The following is a 20,468-nucleotide window of genomic DNA, read 5'->3' on the forward strand; positions in this document are numbered from 1 at the left end:
TCTCCTTTGCATAGGGACGACAATCGTCCTTTTATTTGGAGACAGAAAATCGTCCCCTAAGAATAGAGACATAAGTCGTCTCCTTTGCATAGGGACGACAACTGTCCCTTTTTTCGGAGACAAAAATACGTCCCTTAAGAATAGGGACATAAGTCGTCTCCTTTGCATAAGGACGACTATTGTCCCTTTTTTCGGAGACAGAAATACGTCCCTTAAGAATAGGGACATAAGTCGTCTCCTTTTCATAGGGACGACAATTGTCCTTCGAAACGGGGACGACATTGGTCCTTCTTGTTTGGGACGACAATCGTCCCACAAAATGGGGACGACATCAACCTTTTAGTCCCCTATAGCATCGGGTACGCTCGCATAGGGTACAAAACAGAGGGACAAAAAAATTTGTCTCCAAAACTACAGGGGACAATTTTTCTGATTTTTGGGGACAATTTTAACCGTCCCCAAAAATCATTTTTTTTGTAGTGTAGGTGCTGTTTAGCTCTCTCTAAATCAAATTCGCAAGGAGCCTTATAACTTCGCAAATTTTATAATATGTGAAACACCTCTTCCTCTTCACGAAGATGAATTTGCTATGCAGATTGCAAAACCTGCGAATCAAATTCATCTTTGCGAAGTAGTAATTTCTGCAAAATGAAGACCCAACTGTTTTGAACTATTTCTAAGTTTCATTTTGTAAAACGTGGCTATAAACTAACAAAAAAAACATAGAAAAAGCATAAACCCTAATCTAAAATCACATAAGAAGTAATATACGATAAAAGGGACTGACATGATTGCCATTGAAATCCAAAATCGCAAAAACACATACCTTCTTATTGATTTTAAAGACTTTGAAAGAAGAAATACAGAGATTTAGTGGTTCGAGTTCGCTGGAAATGTCGCCCTGCGTTCGCAAGGTTCGTGTTGTAGAAGAAGAAAGGAAATTTGCGTAAGTTGTTATATATAAAGGGTATTTTGGGAAAGTCACAAATATATATCTAAGTAGGTAATGGATTGGATAATTGGTCTAAATATGTAAATGGACCTCCCATTTGACTTAATTTTGTAAATTTTCCATCTGTTTTTTTCAAAAATTGATTCTTTTTAAATATTATGCCTTAATTATAACTCTCTTTCTTGCATTAAGTAAAGACAATTTTGAGATTTTTTTTGGGTCAAATGTGCATTAATAATATAAAATGGGTGTTGTTAAACCCAACCCCAAATTCCCACCCCTAGCCTCGTGAAAGGACGAAAATGCCCTTTCATGGAATTTGGGAGGGGAATTTCTAATTTTTTTTGCCAATCCGACACGCGGGCGTGTGGATATCACGCCTCACCGCGTGGTCGGACGTGATATACACACGCCTCACCGCGTGATCGGACGTGATAGCCCCACGCTTCACCGCAAGGTCGGACGTGGGGCTATCTCGTCCGACCACGCGGTGAGGCGTGTGTATATCACGTCCGACCACGCGGTGAGGCGTGATATCCACACGCCCGCGTGTCGGATTGGCAAAAAAAAATAGCTTTTTAACCCCGTAAATAGTTCGTTAAAACCGTAAATAGGCCGTTAAGCCCATAACTACAGAATTGTACGTAACAAATAAAAATAGAAAACTTAAAAATTAAAATAAACATTAATAAACATAAACATTTATAAACGTAAATGGTTAAATATAATATATACAACAAAAAGTGTTAAAATGTATGAATTTTTACAACAAAAATTCAGCTCGCCTGACGCCACGCATCCATAAACTCATCCATCTCCCTCTTAATGCGTGGAACATCCTCGTCAGATCGGTGGGTAGCCGATAGTTGGGTGACACGCCACAACCAGCTAACCCACTGCAAAAAAATAAAACTTAATAAATAAATAAATATTAACAATTAAACACATATAAACTAATACTAAATAATAATATTAAATAATAATAAACTTACAAATTCGCTGTTGGCGCGAGCATGCTGTACCGGTGCAGCCTGTGGTGCATGAAGGAGATGGGGATGCGAATGTCGCCTATACCAGTCCATATAATCAGGCTCACAGGCAGTGTGATCGTATCCAACGGGTCGGCATCTCCTCCGATCAATGCCCCGAGCCGATGGAAATCTCCGCCACGTATCCTCAACTGTGACTAAGGAATGCGTGAGCTTATACGCGATATATCTCCATGGTCGTACTGCTTTATCAGGTCTAATACGCTCAGCTGGGATAGGCTGAATATATCCGACCTGTCGCAGCGCTCGATCGGGCATATACGGCTCGACGATGTCTCTACATCGTATCCAACCGGCGTAGGACACTCGAAGCCGTTCATCATCCGCGACAGGACCATAAGGCAACCACGTCACCTGGAAAAAAGTAATACTTAATAAAAAAAATAATATACTATAAATAATACTTAAATAAATTCTAAAATTTTATAAAATACCTCTGCCGCCGTCATACGATCCAGCTGCCCGCGAAAGGTATCTAGTCGGGCGGTCGTCTTGCCTGGTACCCCGACCTCCCATCTCAATGCACGGGCATGGTCAGCTGGGATCAAGTGAGCTCCTCTATGCGGCCGGAACACCGGAAAATACTCGTATATCCATGCCTGCAGTAGAGTCAAACATCCGCATATACGTGAACAGTCTCCCCTGCTCGCTATCCCCAGCTGCCGGTACAACATGGCTAGTGTAGCAGACCCCCATGATAGTCTAGCTGTCCCGCTGACACCACCGTAAACCTCAGCAAGATGGGCCGGTCTAATCCTATCTCCACTCTTGTCAACAAACAGAGTGGATCCAAGCATAAGCCACATCCATGCTGTGGCCCGAGTAGCGTCATCCCTACCCTCAGTGAGAAGCCGCTGTACAGCCCCAACAAATACACCTCCACCACCCCATAAATATCGGGTCGGCAACAGAAGCTCAGCCTGACTCACCCCAAACATCATCATGCACATGGCATGAAGCCCGCTAGTAGGGGGAGACTCGGACACCATCGGACCGTCGATCGGGATCCGAAGAATCTGCCACACATCATGCAGCTGGATAGTCATCTCCCCGAACGACATGTGGAAGGAGTTCGTATCAGGCTACCACCGCTCCACGAACGCAGTCAACAGCGGAGTGTCGAGGTTCTTGAACGTGGCATGTGGAAGGTGAGACAAACCAGTCCTCTCGATCATCTCCCTCAGCTGTAAAATGACACATATACAATTTATACAATTACTGAATGTTTTTTATGTTTATAGTTAAAAATACAAATTACAATAAATGTTGACACACTATATTATGCTTACCTCGTGTGACGCATCAGAAAACCACTGACACAAATCTTTGCATGCTGCTGATCTATTGTAGCATGTCAGAAGAGACAAACCAGTCCTCTCGATCATCTCCCTCAGCTGTAAAATGACACATATACAATTTATACAATTACTGAATGTTTTTTATGTTTATAGTTAAAAATACAAATTACAATAAATGTTGACACACTATATTATGCTTACCTCGTGTGACGCATCAGAAAACCACTGACATAAATCTTTGCATGCTGCTGATCTATTGTAGCATGTCAGAAACGACCGAATCTCCCCTCCCAACATCCGTGAGGCAACATGTCCTAGAAAACTAGGAATCACGGAACCATCAACGGGACCACCATCAACCGGTGCAGTAACTACCCAGCTCTCGTCCTCACTAGCTTTGGGACGTTTGCTTGTCCCTGAAAATTATAAAATTATATTAAAATTATAAATTATAAATTATACTAAATATACTATAATTATACTAAAATTATACTAACGTTATACTAAATTATACTAAAATTATAAATTATACTAAAATTATAAATATACTAAAATTATAAATTACTAAAGTTATACTAAAATTATACTAAAGTTATAGTAAAGTTATACTAAAATTATAAATATACTAAAATTATACTAAAGTTATAAATATACTAAAGATATACTAAAATATACTAAAATTATACTAAAATTATAAATTATACTAAAATTATAAATATACTAAAATTATAAATTACTAAAGTTATATTAAAATTATACTAAAGTTATAAATATACTACAGTTATACTAAAATTATAAATATACTAAAATTATACTAAAGTTATAAATATACTAAAGTTATACTAAAATATACTAAAATTATAAATTATACTAAAATTATAAATTACTAAAGTTATACTAAGATTATAAATATACTAAAGTTATACTAAAATTATAAAATATACTAAAATTATAAATATACTAAAATTACTAAAGTTATACTAAAGTTATAAATATAACTAAAATTATAAAAAATACCTGTACTCGCAAAACGACCTCCTACGTGCTGGGTCGGCTGTCTCTCCGGGTCGGCTGCTCATCGCTCTCCTCAACCTCGCGATCATGTGCAACTGCAGACTGTCGCACTGCCCGGGCTGCCACATCCAGGTAGTCCTCAAAATCAGTCGCCCCCTCTGATCCATGAATATCGGGCTGATCCGCAATCGGCCCCCTCCTCACCTGCTCCGTCGCAGCCCCTCTCCGTCTACGACCAGATATATCTATACCACGCAATCTCGTATGCCGTGGTGTATCATCCTCGTCGTCCATATCTAGACGACGAGCAGATGACGGGATGGATTTCTCACCCCTAGTAGGCCGCTCCATCTACAAAAAAAATTTATACTAAATTAATAAAATTGTAAATAATGTAAATTATACTAAATTTATAAAATTATGCTAACATACTACTAAATTAATACAAATGATAATAATAAATTACACTAAATTAATAAAATTATAATAAATTATACTAAAATTGTACTCAATTTATACTAAATTATACTAAAGTTATACTCAATTTATATAAAATTATACTAAAATAATACTAAATTAATACTAATAATAATAATAAATTACACTAAATTAATAAAATTATAATACATTATACTAAAATAAATAAATTACACTAAATTAATAAAATTATAATACATTGTACAAAAATAAATACTACTAAATTAATACTAAAATTTTAAATAATATTTTTTTTATACAAAAACAGCGTGGGACGTAAGGGAATCACGCCCGAACCACTGGGCGGGCGTATGAGCATCACGCCCTATCAGTGGTTCGGGCGTATGAGTATCACGCCCTACCACTAGTTCGGGCATGTGGCTATCACGCCCGCACCACTGGTCGGGCGGGATGCTCATACGCCTGAACCGCAGATCGGGCGTGATGTTCATACGCCCGACTGCGATTCCGGCGATTTTTTTTAATAAACCAACAGATTCAATTCGAGCTACAAATCAACGAAATAAAGCGGTAAATCTTACCATTTTATCTTTTCCTTTACGAATTCTGTCACCATCCATGCTTCGGTTCAGTAATTTGTCCGGATTTGAGCAAAAATCGTATAGGGTTCTTGAGAGGTTTTGAGTTTTTTGAAATTTAGTGCAAAGGGTAGTATGGTCTATTCCAGGGGCTAGAAGTATAAATTTGGGGCTGGGTTTAGTAACCCACTATAAAATATAGACCTAATACATCATCGGCTCTCTGAACACTTCTATAATAGTAGATTGGCTCTCTAAATTTTGTAAGTGTCTCACTAGCTCCCTGAACTTGATTATTTCGTATTACCAACTCCTAGAACTTGTCCATAAATGTATATTAGCTCCTTGAACTTTATAAGTGTCTCACTTACTCCATAAACTTGGTTATTCTGTAACAACTAAATACAAAAACCTAAATTCTAAAAATATATCTTCATCCATTCGAGCTATAATTTTTTCTCTTCTCATATCTTTCAACCTAGTATAAAAGTTAGTGTTGCAGGTTTGAGAGATGGAATGAACGAGGATTGAGAGTTAGTGTTATAGTTTTTATATTTAGTTGTTACTGAATAAACAAGTTAAGGGAGTTAGTGAGACACTTATAAAGTTCAAGGAGCTAATCTACTTTTGTGGACAAGTTCAGGGAGTTAGTGATACATAACATAATTATCAAGTTCAAGGAGCTGGTGAGACACTTGCAAAATTTAGAGAGTCAATCTACTATTAGGAACAAATTCAGAGAGTTGGTGATGTATTAGACCTAAAATATAATATAAAAAGACCAAATTGATAATCCTAAAACAAACTCTACTAAAAACAAGAGACACTTATAAAGTTCAAGGAGTTAGTCTACTTTTGTGAACAAGTTCAGAGAGTTAGTGATACATAACATAATAATCAAGTTTAAGAAACTCGTGAGAAACTTGCAAAATTTAGGGAGCCAATCTATTATTATGAACAAATTCAGAGAGTTGGTGATGTATTAAACCTAAAATATAATATAAAAAGACCAAATTGATAATCCTAAAACAAACTCTACTAAAAACAGGAGAGAGCATATATTATATGAAAATGAACAATTCACTCTCTTTATATTAACATTAGAAGGAATTTATACACAAAGTAAACTCTAACTCATAATACAAAGTGTAATTATATACATATACAATAACTATATTTATGTTCTAGTACCTTCCCATAAGTTGAGACGGGGCTCTACGAAGGCTCAACTTGGAGCATAACATGCGAAATCAGTCCTTATAAAAGAGTTTGGTCAAGATATCAACAACTTGATAAACGGTGGAGATGTATTGCACTCGAAGTAACTTTTTAGTTACACAATCATGAATAAAGAAAAAATCCACCTCGATATGTTTGATGAAAGATGGGATCAATCACGAACAAAGAAAAAATCCACCTTTATATGTTTGATGAAAGATGGGATTTGGAGTAAGATGGATGGTAAAGAGGTCGTCACACAAGAGGCATGAAAGATTAGCAAGAGTAAAACCGAGTTCATGAAGAACAATTTGCACCTAACCTATTTCAAGGCACCAGTAGCAAAATATTATAGAAAAATTTACATATAAATTCACTTTTAAAAAACTATTTACAATTATATCAAGTAATGATTTTGAATTATGTCAAACTACTAAAATAAGTACTTTTAATATATTTTAAGGATTAGAATTTATAAATCAAGAGTCTAGAATATATTTTCTAGTGTTTATGATTTATGAATTAAAGTCTAAATTTTTTAAATTATGATGTAAAATCATAATATATAGAAAATAATGACATATTAAGAATTAAGTTTGGTGATATGCTTAGTTGTAATTTTATTCTTAATTATGATATTCATGTATTTGACCCAATAAAATACTCTATTCTACTTTTTGAGACTATTTTCTTAATTATTTTTGAGGAAATTACCTTCAAAATCAGATTTCAACTTTTATTTACATTTATAAAAAAGGGGAAGTTCAAATAAAACCCCTGTGGTTTCACTAATTTTCAGATAAAGGACTGTGGTTTACTTTTTGTCAAAACGAGGACTAAGGTTTCACACTTTTAATAATGCTATTAAAACTATCTTTAACGACCTGAAAATGGAAATTTTCAAGAATTAAAGTTGTTCAACATCATATTTTCTATGGAACTATATTTTCGATTTTAGAAAATCATCCCTTTTGGAATTTTCTCTCTCTAAACATTAATTTTCTCTCTCTTTACCAAACATCATCTAAATAATCTCGAAATAAAAAAAGTTGAAGAATTAAAGTTGCTTAGAATATTAGTAGTTCTTAAAATATGTCATTTTTGAAGTTGTTAAGAGTGATTTTAATAGTATCAATCGAAAAAGTCTTTATTTTGCTAAAGTTGAAAACCTCAATCCTCGTTTTGACAAAAAGTAAACCACAGTCCTTTATCTGAAAATTAGTGAAACCACAGAGGTTTTATTTAAACTTTACCCTAAAAAAAATATTTATGTATTTTATCATTATATGATTTTAAATATTTGTTTAAAAAAAAATCCTAATATATCATAATATCATAACTTTATTTTTACTTTTATCAAATTTTCAGTTATTTATTTAAAAAATACAGTTTTAAAAAAACCAATAGACATGACATTTAAATAAATTTGTTTGACACGTGAGACATTTGTAAATTTTCTCCAAATTAGGACTATTATGTAATTTTCCCCAATTATTTTTCGGACTGGGCTTTGCCCAACCAAATCAAAAACCATCCCCCAACCCTAACCCATTCCAGACCATTCCTTCTTCTTCGCTCTTCTCATCTTTTAATCCTTACCCTCTTCATATGAACCCCTTCAAGAAATCTTGGCTGATCCGTCAACATTTCTTGCCTGGCTGAGACTGCAGATTATCTGATCAATTCTCGACCAACAACAATGTCGAGTCCGAATTCCGGCTCCAATTTTCAAGACCTAGCAAATGAAATCTCAATCACACAAAATGATTCTCTGTTCAACGGCCATACAACTTATCCTTCTTCCCCGGCGAAGTTATATCTCACATAATTACGCTGATTCACCATGGTTTTTAGAGGAGCTTGTCCATATATTTGAATGCAAGAAAGCTCGTGGCCAGATCATTTTGCGAGTTCCACAGGTTAGATCCTTCATAATCAGTTTTCATAACCTTCCACATTTCAATGAAGTAGTAATTAATTTTGTTCTGGTTTAGTGGTGAGCTAGTCACAACTCATTTATATCTGCTTATCTGAATCAACATCAGGTACAACCATACTTTTTTAGTGCTAATTATACTAGTTAAATAGAATTTCACTATTCAGTTTTCTTCATTTTGCCTTCAACCCTTTCTCTTTCTCTCTTAATCTCTCTCATAGTCAATGTTCTCATATTCAATTTCAGTTTACTTCCAATTCAGTTCTAATCATTGTAATCTGCCATGGATTGTTTTTGTTTCAATTCAGTTCCAGGTCTGGGTCTTTGCATTTATCCTTTTTGTTTTCGTTTTTCTCTGTTGAATTGTCACGCCTATTGGAGTCCAAATTGTATGGTTGCTCCTGCTGTGATTGGGGCGGCACTGTCTCTAATATCTTGGAAGAAGAAGAAGCCTGAAAACTTCTCTTTTTTTATAATTTCTGGTGTTCGAAAACTTTTAAACTATGAGGAAATCTGATGAACTGGAACGAGCCTTGAACTATTTGGAGAAAGCTGATCCAGTGGCAAAGTTGATATTTTGAAATTAAAACGGGGTTGTTGGAATGTAGTGATTTCGGACCCTAATTTGATTGGATTCTTTTAGCCATCCGAGGTCGTTTAGGGCCTCAAAACGGCAGTTTTGTTACTTTCTATTATTTTCCTGTTTTGTTTATTTTCGTTCTAGGTTTCGAATTAGGTTTTATTTGTCAGCCTATATAAAGGCTCGACCCCCTTATGTAGTCAGTTTTTTATTAATAAAATTTCAGAGTTTATTCTGTCTTTCCAATTGTCGTTATTCGTGCGCGATTCAACGATCGTTGAAGGTTTTAAACATTGTTCTTGCGCGAACATTCGTTTAAGACGAAAGTCTGTTTATTTCGCTGCATCAAAATCTCTCCAAATGGGTAAAACCATAGTGTTTATTTTTATTTTTATTGCATTTGCCTGGCATTTTGGGTAAATTATGATTTGTTTTAACACTAATTTGAGGTTTAGTTAGGCATATTAATTCCATCTTATATTTTCTGTTGGTTTTCAGTCCTGTCTTTTGCAGGAAACCTGCTGATTATCTTGCTTCTAAGAAGGTAAATGACATGATCCGAAGACTGGTTTACATGGTTTTGACTTTATTAAATTTGCTTATTATCTTCTGTTTGGGCATATTCATTAGAAGTTTAAGAAGTTTCAGTTCAGAGCTCAAGTTCTGTAAATTTTTTGATAGGAGATCATGGATGCATCAGGAGTGGAACATGTTTTGATTGGTCCTGGCAGGCGTTATATATATTTTAGCCATGGATATTTGCTGCAATTAAGAGATTACTGATGGTAGATTATGTGTTTATTCAATGCAATTTTACTCATCTTTTGATGTACGATAATATGTGTTATGGGTATACTTCCATTCTAATAGTTAAAATTCATGAAATATATGAAACCTCTAATAGTGGTATGTATTTGGTAAAGAGATGTTTGAAAAAGTTTATTGGATCTAAAAAACTAATTTTGAAAAAACTGGTTTTAGGAGCTTTTTCAATTAGCTTATTGGTCCGTCTCTTATGAAGGATGTCTTTACCCCTAATTACTACTACATAAAAGCTTTATCATGTCCTTATTTGTCATTTTACACAAACAACTATTAGTAATCAGCTAAGTTTTACCAAACAAGTTTACACAATCAGCTCACCGAAAAGTTAATCAGCTAACAGCTATTTGCCAAATAAGGCCATTGTCTTTCCTTGTCGTTTTTTTTGTTCATTTTTGGTAGATAATTTTTAATGTGATCACTTTCTGCAGCTAGCTCCAACAATAGAGGCAGCTCTATGTATTAGTTTTAGTTATCATTCTTAAAACATTTTATTAGTTTGAGTTGGCATTTGACAAATATTGGATATCTTCTATAAGAAATGAAAATTCACTTCAGATTAAAAATTTAGTTGATTTGATGGGGATTATTAAATATATTTTTGTAATTATATATTTTATTATGAAAAGTATTCAATTATTATTATGTATAACATAAAAAATAATTTTTGAAAAAAAGGACCTAAAGGAGGTTTAAACCGCTTCTATACGATTAAACCATTGCAGAAAACCGTCGAGAAATGGTATCCGTCATCAAATTGTGTCAAAACCATCCCTACTTTGTCGCAAGACCGTCTAAATCGTAAAACTGTGGTCCCTGTAGTAGCAATGTCCGTTTTAATGCCGGTTTTTTACGGTTTTGAAAATCGATGACAGTTAAAACCGCTACTACATTAGAATTTTTTTGCGGTAAAAGCTCTGGTTTTTTTTGTAGTGGTAATATTTATAGTTAGGTAACTTAAAGGTTTGTTTTTATAATATAATAATATTTAATAAATTAGGGTAGGCTTTGTAATATTTATATAAGCCCCCTTAACTTATCCAAATTGGTCATTTTACTCCCTCAACTTATCGAATGTCCTATTTACCCATTTAACTCCATAAAAGTGGTATTTCTCACCCCCTCAACTTGTCCATTTATCCCCCCAACTCATAGAATATCCTATTTACTCTCTTAACTTCATAAAAGTGGTATTTCTAACCCCCTCAACTTGTCCATTTACCCCCTCCCTAACTCATAGAATGTCATATTTACCCCCCTTAACTCCATAAAAGTGGTATTTCTCACCCTTTACAATCCGTCATCGATGCCTAAATTGATACATTTTTTAAACGTTAAACTTATATTGGTGCTATTTTGTACATGGAATCTAAATTGATACTTCCCCAAAATCATAGGCCTATTTTGGTACCTTTTCCCTACATATAATGTCTTTAACTTGTTTATATCAATGTTCTTGTTTTTTTATCAAAAAATAAAATAAAAATGTTCTTGTTATTTGTATCTTTTATTCATTCTTTCTCTTTTTAACTTTTTTTGCTAGTTAAATTTTGATTATCTAATTATTGTAATACAATATTATTATAATAAACACATAAAGGATCAATATAATTATCAAATTAAAACAAAATAAAAAGTTGATATTAAAAATATATATTTTCAAACTCATTTGAATAAGTGCTATTAATTTTGCGCTAAAAAGGGGTAAGAAATACCACTTTTATGGAGTTAAGGGGGTAAATACGATCATAAGGGGTGAGAAATACCACTTTTATGGAGTTAAGGTGGTAAATAGGAGAGTCGATGAGTTGAGGATGGGTAAAATGACTAATTTGGACAAGTTAAGGGGGTGGGAAATACCATTTCTATGGAGTTAATGGGGTAAATAGGACATTCGATGAGTTGGAGGGGTAAAATGACAAATTTGAACAAGTTAAGAGGGCTGGAGGAGCATTAGGCCTATTTATATATATAGGCTCGGAGATTCCACGAGGATTTTTTGAGGTGCTCACGGGGCTATTCTCGAGGACGGAATGGATGATCCCCACGGTTTGGAGGTAGTACCCTATCCCTACCTAAATTTAGTCATTGGGGGTAAAACATTTTCCGTCCCCAAATAATTCGGTGATTCTCCGCTCTCGTCTGTTTGGATCTCGCGATTTTCATGAAATAATAACCCTGTCAAACTAAAAGATGATAAAAAAATGGCGGGAATGTTCCTACCATAATATGATGGAATGTTCATTCCGTCAACAATCTATCAAAATGTTCATGGGAATATGTTATGACGGAATTTCATCAAAATTTACCAACGGAATTCATTCTGTCAGAACTTTTCTAGTAGTGATTGACATACATATCTCAATTATTTTCCTATATCTTTATATGACTACGTAATGTTATTAATTTCTTCTTCATAACGGAACGTGACATGTAATGTTGCAAAAATATCCTAATATTAATTTGATATTTTGTAGTAGTGCAATTTCACCTTTAAAGTTAGTAACAAAGAGAAAATTTATCTCTAACGTTGACAAATTGAATTAATTTGAAAAATAATTTATAAAATTGTTTTTTTAGTAATGACAAAATTAAAAATTAAATGACTAAAATTATTGATACTAAAATTAAATGATAAAAAACGTGGCCTAAAGAGTTCAGTCATATTTAATTATTTCCATATTTGATACATTTTAAGGCAGAATTTAAAAATCCACCATTGTTATGACACTTTAGTTGGTATATAGTTAATCAGTCCTTTTATTTGATCAGTTATCATTAAATTAGAGTTATGGGTGTAAAAATTAACTAAAACTATAAACTTATTACTTTACTGTTACTTTATTTTGTGCCTATTTTAGCCCTCTTACATATAGGTTATGTTACTATTGCTTTGGGGCCTTTGAATTGGATGTTGCATAACATTCTGTTATTCAGTTTCGCTTCTTTTGCCTGATACATCATTTCTTTTTGTTGCAATAAAAAATACAACAAGGTTCGGATTTGATTTCATTTAGTTGTCCAGACTCCTAAATTTGATATTACCCAAACCAGAATTAATTAAAACTGCCTCACCTCAACTCAAGGAAGGAAGAAAATGAGTGTAATATAATTCAGTATTTCAACCCATAAAAAATGTATACAATCAGTTTAAGTATATATAGTTAATTGTAAAATGTTTGTGTTCTTGTGTTTCCTCGACTCAAAAACACTGTAAGAACGGGAGTTGGTCATACTCGGGCTCTGGAAATCGAGTCAAATCCAATTCAAAGTCCATGCTATCTTCAATATCTTCATCTGAAGGCAACAAGTTTTCAAGATCCACGTCTTCTAAAGGCACCAATCTACTAAGATCCTTATCTCCTAATTCTAAACTTCTATTTTCAAAGCTTACAATCACGTCTTCATCTTCAATGACTGCGTTTTCAGAGCTTCCAATCATATTTTCAATCTCAGAAGCTACTTGTTTCACAACCTCATCTTCTTCGGCTGGAGGAAGGAATAAGGAGCCTTGATGATAATTGTCTGCATTTTCAAAATTCGATGTATTATTATCTCCAAATTCTAGTAGACTCATGAAACTAATTTCGGGCTTGAAATCAGTTATGAATTAATTTGGATACCTGCAATGTTTGAATCACCTCCAAATTCTAGTAGATTGATGTTAATTTCAGGACTTGAAATCATGTATGGATTGTTTTGGGTACCTGCAATGTTAAAATCACATTCAAATTCAAAATTGAAGTTGATTTCAGAACTTAATTGGAATCGGGTTTTGGAGTATTTTCCATACTTGAAATAATGTTTGAATTATCTCCAAATTCCAGTAGATTCGTGAAACTAATTTCAGGGCTTGAAATTATATATGGATTAATTTCAGTACCTGCAATGTTTGAATCACCTTCAAATTCAAAACTGAAGTTACTTTCTGAGGTTGAAATCATATTCGGATTATTGTAAATACCTGCAACAATTTTCGTACTATCCGCATCCGCAGCTACCAACATACTTTTGATTGATTCGAACTGCTCCATAGTTGTTTCTTCATTGATTGCCATGTTTTCAATACCACTTCGTAAATCAAAATTGGAATTACTTCCTGAATTTGAAATCAGATTTTGGTTATTGTAAATACCTGCAGCTATGTTGGTATCGTCCACATTTGCACCTATCATTGATTCGGGCTGCTCCGTAGTAATTTTTTCATTGTTTGCAAATTCATCATCAAAATTGATGTGATTCTCCTGATGAAATTTATAATTTGGAATCATTTGATATGAGTTATTTTCATTTTCACTTGCAACCATGATCTTATTTTTCTTGGATTGAGGCTGCTCCATAGTTGTCGTCTCAAAATTGATGGTATTCTGCTGTTGAAATTGACAACTCGGAATCATTAGATCTGAGTTATTTTCGTCCTCATTTCCGACAGTGTCTATCTTCCTTTTTCCTCCAATTCTTGTTGCTTGTTTCTCAGTTTTTGGATGTTTATTCCAAATTCGACACAACACGTAATTTTCAACCTACCAAATAAATAAATAATTTAATAATAAAACCCTAAACTATAATAATTAATAAATTAACGACCAGACAATTAATTTTGTTTAAATTTTATCTTTGGCAATCAAATTGATCCTATTTGGAAACTTTAAACATAAAATTATACCATTTCAAACCAAATACGATCGAGTTTTTATAAAACTGAACATCAAACCGCTGATCTAAACAATTGAATAGCTCACGTCCATTAACCAGTCCATGTTCATAAAATAACATGAATCCGATTCTAAGTAAGAACTTATTTAAAAAGAAACAAAAATTATTATTATTATATAAATTACATAAAACCCTAAACTAACAGAAAATTAGGGTGAAATTTGAATAGTATGTGTATGCCTTAATACATTAAGGAATAGAAATTTAAATTACATACCAGTCGATGTTCTTAATTCTTATTATAAATAAATAAAACCCTAAACTATAATAAATTAATAAATAAATACAGCCCTAGCTATATAAAGATTGAATACTTCTTAATTCTATTAGGGTAAATAATTTATTAGACCCTTGCTTTTTACCTAACATATTATTTAGTCCCTATATTTTGAAAAACACGGTCCGTAGCTTTTGCCAATATTAATCCTTTGATCCTTTTGTCTACTTTTTTTAGACTTGTAATCGTTATATTTTAGCATAAACACATATATATAAAATAACAGAGTAACATAGTCAACTTGTATTGTACTGTGGCTGTCCTAAAAGCTAAGGTATATTCGGTTAAAATCTAAAAAAAATAGATAAAAGGACCACAAGATTAATATTAGCAAAAGATAGGGACCTTAAAATGTGTTTTTCAAACTAGAGAGACTAAGCAGTGTGTTAGGTAAAAACTAAGGACTGATAAATTATTTACCCATTCTATTATAACATGAATCTGATTCTAAAACCTTTAAGTAACATTTAAACAGATAGTAAAATGCGATTCTACTATGTTCTTAACTTTTTCCGATTCTGGAAAGGAAACAAAAATTATTATTATTATATAAATTACATAAACCCCCAATAAAAATTATTGAATTTATGCCTTAATACATTAACGAACAGAAATTTAAATTATTGAATTTATGCCTTAATACATTAACGAACAGAAATCTAAATTACATACCCCTTCTTCATGGTGGAAGGAGAACTCCGCCATAAGCCAGTGTCCATTATCAACATCAGCAGCTACTGTATTGTTCTTCTTATCGACTACAAATACGAAATCTTTTTTAAGCCATAAAAGATTTCCTTGATTGTCATACCCTTCTTTGCCGATACCTTGTCCTTTCCAGGTTCCTGAGCCAGCACCCCGATGATACATACTTTTGTTTCTTTTCTTTAATTTGGTGAAAACGTAGAAACATTCTGTGGAAGTTTTGTCGAATATTTGCCAAGGATTCTTGTCTCCATAGATATTGGAGTCGATGATTACTCCGACGGGAAGAGGTTCTCCTCTCAGCTTGCGGTGGAGATAGTAGAAAACCAGTTGCTCATCAGTAGGATGAAATCGGTAGCCGGCCGGGATACGAAGTTGTTGTTCCATCTTCAACGATATGAATCGCAGCAGTGAAATATTATCTTGGCTGAGTTCGAGTGAATGAAAAAGATGAATATATAGTTAACTATATTTGGCGGTTGTTTTAGTTTTTTAGTTTAAGGTAACTACATGTCTCACTATTGAGACTAGATTTGGCGGTTGTTTTAGTTTTTTTTAATTTAAGCGACAATCAGATGTGTTTCCTAAAACCAATTTATTATAAGATAATTAGTATTAGGGAAAAGTACAAAAATAAACCTTATGGTTACATATGTTTTCGATCGGCACTATTGTGGTTTAAAAGTTTATAAAATGGTACCCTGAAGTTGATTCCGTTAGTAAAAAGAAAATAGTTAATTTGGTTATTATATTTATTTATTTTATAAAATAACCCTCTTTATTATCTAATTATCATAAATAAACCCCAAAATAAAAAATAAAAATCAATTTATTTTTTATTTTGGGATTTATTTGTAATAATTAGATAACAAGGGAGGTTAGTTTATAAAATAAATAAATATAAGGACCAAATTAACTCTTTTCCCTTTAACTTTGAACACTGTTAATTAATTTGATATTTGTTTGCTGACGGAATGAATCTTAGGATACCATTTTATAAACTTTTAAACCACAGGGATGCCGATCGAAAACATATGTAATCACGTTGTTTATATTTGTAATTTTCCATATTATTAATTTACTCCGTGGTATAATACCATGAGAATAATTAATAGTGGATATTATCCAATTACGTAAAAACGAACAAGAGTTTAAAATTGTATCCTTTAATTTTATATTTGATAGTACATTTTAAGATAAAGAATTTAAAATTGTATCCTTATGCATATCATTTTAAGATATTTTAATTGGCATATCAATCAGTAATTTTTATAGAAGTTTTACTGTACAACATTGATGAAATTTAGCTTATAAATTGATTATACAATAAAATATAAATGCTTTAACTTACTTTGTTTTTAACAAAGTAAGTCTTACTTTGTGTGTTTTCACCATTCCAATGGTGAAAACACACAAAGTAATAATACTTTGTCAAAAACAAAGTAACTATAGAAGGCACCATTGGATAAGTTTTGATAAGTTGGATTTACAAAAAAAAAAAATTGACAAGTTAAAAACTCTTTTAGCGACACAGGTCAATTTAGACATGTTCAACAGATACCCAGGTTTAGTTTACCTTTCGGAAAAATAAAACCATCTCAGAGAATAACCTCAAACATTTAGGTGCGGTTTGGAAAAACAACATTACCCTTAAATATAATTTTTTAATTTTTTTAATATTAATTATTAGAATAAATTGTTCAAATATTTAATATATATTATTTTAAAAAATATATAAAAGAACAGAAAAATGGGAAACATAAAAAACAGAAAAAAAACATTAAAAACGATAAACACATGAAAAACAGAAAAATTGTGATGGAATGCTGACAGAATGGAAACCATCAGGCAAACACAAATCAGAAAATAATTCTGACGGAAATTACTCAAACGTGCCATTTGACGGAATATTTTCGTCAATATATTTCAACGCATTTTCAGACAATCGTATCCGTTAGAATGTGTTAACACTTTTATAGACGTTAAACCGTCATAACCTCTGACAAAACATTTCACGAAAATTATTCCGTTCTATGAATAGTACTAACGGTTTTTTCGTTAGTATCTGCCCCGAGCTGTCACCATCAACATATCTCTGTCCTCACCCTCATTCTCTAGAGTGCCAAAGCGAATCTGATAATCACGGGGGACCGCTAGTATGTTTTCATGTTTTTGTCATTTTCATGGTTTTTACGTTTTCTTTTATTATTCAGTTGTTTATGTTTTTCAAATTTTTTATATTTTTACACTTTTTTTTGTGTTAGTCATGCTTTTTTTCTTCTGTTTTTCACTTTTTTCACGTCCTTTTGTTTTGTCACTTTATTAATATTTTTAGCGCTCTTATCTTTATCAAGTTTTCATCCTCTTACCATTTTTTTAATTTTTCATATTTTCTGTATTTTTCTATTTTCCAAGTTTTTACCATATTTTTGTTTTTTCATTTTTCGTGTTTTTACTGTTTTGCGTTTTTTTTGTTTTCGTTGTTTGTAGTGAAAAAAAGTTGGTCTAAAAAATGAGATATGTTTCCTAAAAGGCTTGCGATAATTTTTCATGGTCACGATAGACACTACCAATAATGTTGGTCGCACTTCCGACGGAATGCGGTCCAAAATCTGTCGGAATGCTTGAAATTCAATTTCTTTCACCCATCTGCAAACTTGAATATAACATTATAAATCATAAATAATTATAGGCTTAATACATCATTTGTCTCTTGAACTTGTCCAAAAACTTGATTGGCCCCCTGAACTTTCAAAGTGTCCTGATAGCCTCTACGGAAGATGTATTCCACGCATCTTAGAATATTATTGTATTATAATCAAGTAGGCTTTGTTATTGTATTTAACTGCAGTCGCGTGACTATTACCATAGCAGTCACGTCAAATTTACTGACGGAATTAATTCCGTCAGAAACTTTTCTAAATAGTGATTGGCATACATATCTCAATTACTTTCCAATATTTTTATATGACTAATGTTCTTAATTTGTAACGCAACGTTGACTTGTAATGTTGCAAAAATATATATTGATTGATAGTCAAGACAAATTTTATTAGTAAAAGTGCAATTTTACCTTTAAAGCAATTAGATATATCCAGCATGACGTTTAGTTTACCAGTCCGTGTGAATTTGTAGAGGCGTGGGATTCAATTAAGTGTTAACTGTGTGCTGTGCAATGGTCGTTGGGAGGATGAGTGGCACTGCTTTATTGAGTGCGACACTGTTGTTCGTCTCTGGCGTAAGGTACACCTTTTGTTTGTTGTGTAGGAACAAACCTGTCGCACGAAGCTGCTGAAGAAGGAAGTTGCAGCAAGTCCGATCTGCAGCAACCACATCAACCGTTGCGTCGAATGGCACTTACCACCTGCTGCATTCCTTTCATACTGTACTGATGCCGCGTATTCTGCTGGGAACGAGCACTCCGGAATTGGAGCCGGTAATACGTGATGCACACGGGAACTTCTTGACGGGAAGATCAGAAAAGATTCTGAATTATTTAACAGTGAAGGAATGCAAGGCAGAGGCTCTGCTACGAGCAATTGAATGGATACGCACACAGAACCTTAACAACGTGATCTTCGAGTCCGATGCCAAGCTGGTGATTAATGCATTTCAGTCCCCAGCAATGGATATTATCCAATCAGATGTTTGATAGTACATTTTAAGGTAAAGAATTTAAAATTGTATCATTATGCATCGTGACAAGCTAACGGCGTGACCCATGCAATTGCTAAGGCTGCACGTTTAAATACTTGTCCGCTATTCTTTAATTCATTACCGAGTTTTGTTACACCAAGTATGTTACACTATTACCCGGTTCCGATTCATTAATATTATTTATTGATTTTTTTATTAAAAAAAAAAGATTTTATGTAAGGTTTTTCATTAAAACAACAACAACAACAACAACAACAAAGCCTTAGTCCCGAAATGATTCGGGGTCGGCTAACATGAACCATCATATAAAACCGTGAAAATCAAGTCGTGTCAGCGACACAGATTCGCTCCCTCCACTCCGTCCTATCCACTACCATATTTTCCTCAATTCCCAATAAACTCATATCACTCTCGATCACCCTCCTCCAAGTTTGCTTAGGTCTTCCCCTACCCCTCACCACTACATCCCTTTGCCACTCTTCGGTTCTCCTAACCGGCGCATCAAGCGCTCTACGTCTCACATGGCCAAACCACCTTAGTCGGTTTTCTCTCATTTTATTCTCAATAGATGTGACCCCTACTTTTGTCCTAATTATTTCATTACGCACCCGGTCCTTTCTCGTGTGACCACACATCCATCTCAACATACGCATCTCCGCCACCGACATCTTATGGATGTGGCAGTGTTTCACTGCCCAACACTCCGTACCATATAACAATGCTGGTCTAATTGCCGTCCGGTAGAATTTTCCCTTCAATCTATTAGGCATGCCGGGATCACAAAGGAAACCCGTAGCACTCTTCCACTTCGACCAACCAGCTTTAATCCTATGAGCAACATCTCCATCTACTTCTCCATCCGTTTGGATAATAGATCCTAAATACCGGAAGCAATCCGAGGCCTGAACAACTCTCCCATCTAGGGTGATTGTCCCTGCCTCCCTACTCCTACGGCCGCTAAACTTACACTCCAAATATTCTGTCTTACTTCGACTCAACTTAAAGCCTCTAGATTCTAGAGTTTGCCTCCATAGTTCCAACTTCATCTCCACTCCTTCTTTCGTCTCATCAACCAACACAATATCATCTGCAAACAGCATGCACCATGGTATACCATCTTGAAGTGAACTTGTTAGTTCATCCATAACGATGGCAAAAAGAAATGGCTTAGTGCGGAACCTTGATGCACTCCAATCATAATAGGAAACTCTTCAGTCTTCCCAACACT

The 20,468-nt window shown here is 33.7% G+C and overlaps 1 long non-coding RNA gene across 1 annotated transcript in view; it reads right to left on the bottom strand.

The window, feature by feature from the left end:
- LOC136209152 (uncharacterized) overlaps nt 1–19,634 on the bottom strand; it is a 28,058-nt gene extending 8,424 nt beyond the window's left edge. The window contains exon 1 of the long non-coding RNA XR_010677406.1: nt 19,479–19,634. This is a non-coding gene — a long non-coding RNA (uncharacterized lncRNA). The remainder of the gene's footprint in view (nt 1–19,478) is intronic.
- Between the last annotated feature and the right edge of the window lie 834 nt (nt 19,635–20,468).

Source organism: Euphorbia lathyris, chromosome 10 (assembly GCF_963576675.1).
Source record: "Euphorbia lathyris chromosome 10, ddEupLath1.1, whole genome shotgun sequence".
In the NCBI taxonomy this organism is placed as follows: Eukaryota; Viridiplantae; Streptophyta; class Magnoliopsida; order Malpighiales; family Euphorbiaceae; genus Euphorbia; species Euphorbia lathyris.